This window comes from Hipposideros armiger, unplaced genomic scaffold (assembly GCF_001890085.2).
Source record: "Hipposideros armiger isolate ML-2016 unplaced genomic scaffold, ASM189008v1 scaffold_133, whole genome shotgun sequence".
Taxonomy (NCBI): domain Eukaryota; kingdom Metazoa; phylum Chordata; class Mammalia; order Chiroptera; family Hipposideridae; genus Hipposideros; species Hipposideros armiger.
Window position 1 is genome coordinate 2,206,409 of NW_017731483.1, and position 1,304 is coordinate 2,207,712.

Below are 1,304 nucleotides of genomic sequence, written 5' to 3' on the forward strand. Positions count from 1 at the left end.
TTTTATTGGGGAATTGGGGGGATGGGAACAGTGCTGGGGAACTGGGGGAAGGGGAACAGACAAGTTGCTGTCATTTTTGTTCTTCAATCTAGTTGTGGAGGATGTTGCTTCACTGGCCCAAGTTGGCACCGTCATTGCGCTCTTCCCTGGTGAGGCAGATCAGGCGCCGGCTTCTGGACGGCCGCTCACTGCGGCTGCTGGCCGCTCACGCTGGCTGCTGGCTGCTGGCTACACACGGTAGCCCATGGCAACCCACTGCCACAGGGGCTGCAGCCTACGCCGTCGCCGGCAACTCACGGCAGCCCAGCTCCAGGTTGAGCTGTTGTTCAGCATCTTAGCTGTGGAGGGCAGTGTCACTGGCCCTCATATGTGGGATCCGAACCGGGGCCCTCTGGCATCCCAAGCGAGTTCTTAACTATCGCGCCACTCGGCCGGCCCCGTCCTTTCACTTTCTTGATAGTGTTTTTTGATGCACGTTTTTAACTTATCCAATTTATCAATTTTTTCTTTTTTAATTTTGTTGCTTGTGCTTTTGATGTTACACCTAAACAATATCAGTGGATAGGGAGAAAGAGGGATCTGAGGGGAAAGGGAATATGAATGGCTCAAGGTCTCTATCTCCAGTTCAACCAGAAGATCTGAGCATTTATCTACTTTACACAAGGTTCTCCAGCTTAAATATATGTATAATCAATAGATTAGAACCACTAGGTTGTACTTCTCAAGGTTTAATCATTGAACATTAGTGGGAAACCTCAGTGTGTCAGATTGTTCTAAAAACTAGTTAAAATGGTATATGTAATTATTAGAACTTAATGTTTTCTGGTTTCAATTCAATTTTACTTGTAATAAAAAAGCATACATTTTTGTAAAAGCATGCAATGTTTCTTTTGCTCAGTTTGCCACACTTTTGGGGAGTCAGAATTTGGACCCAAACCAAACCCATTATCTACTTAGTGGCAGCTCATTCACACTGAAGGAATATTCCATGGAAAAGATAGCCAAGCTCATGCATAGTTGCCTTGGTACCAGGTGCTGGATTTGCCTGCGATCACACAGCAAGTGCGAGTTTGAACCCAGGTGTCCTCATTTCAAATCTAAGGCTCTGTCCCCTAGGCTATGCCTCCAAAGCAAATTCAGATCAATCATCTATAGATCTCTCTTGACTGACACTATTATTACTAGCTGCCATTGTTACCGAAGAGGTCCTTCTCAGTGTGATGCCCGGGCTTGGTTTCCACACTGGGGGTCAAATCCGGTGGTGCCTGGGCATGGCTCTCACACCAGGGGTTGAACCTGGGCCT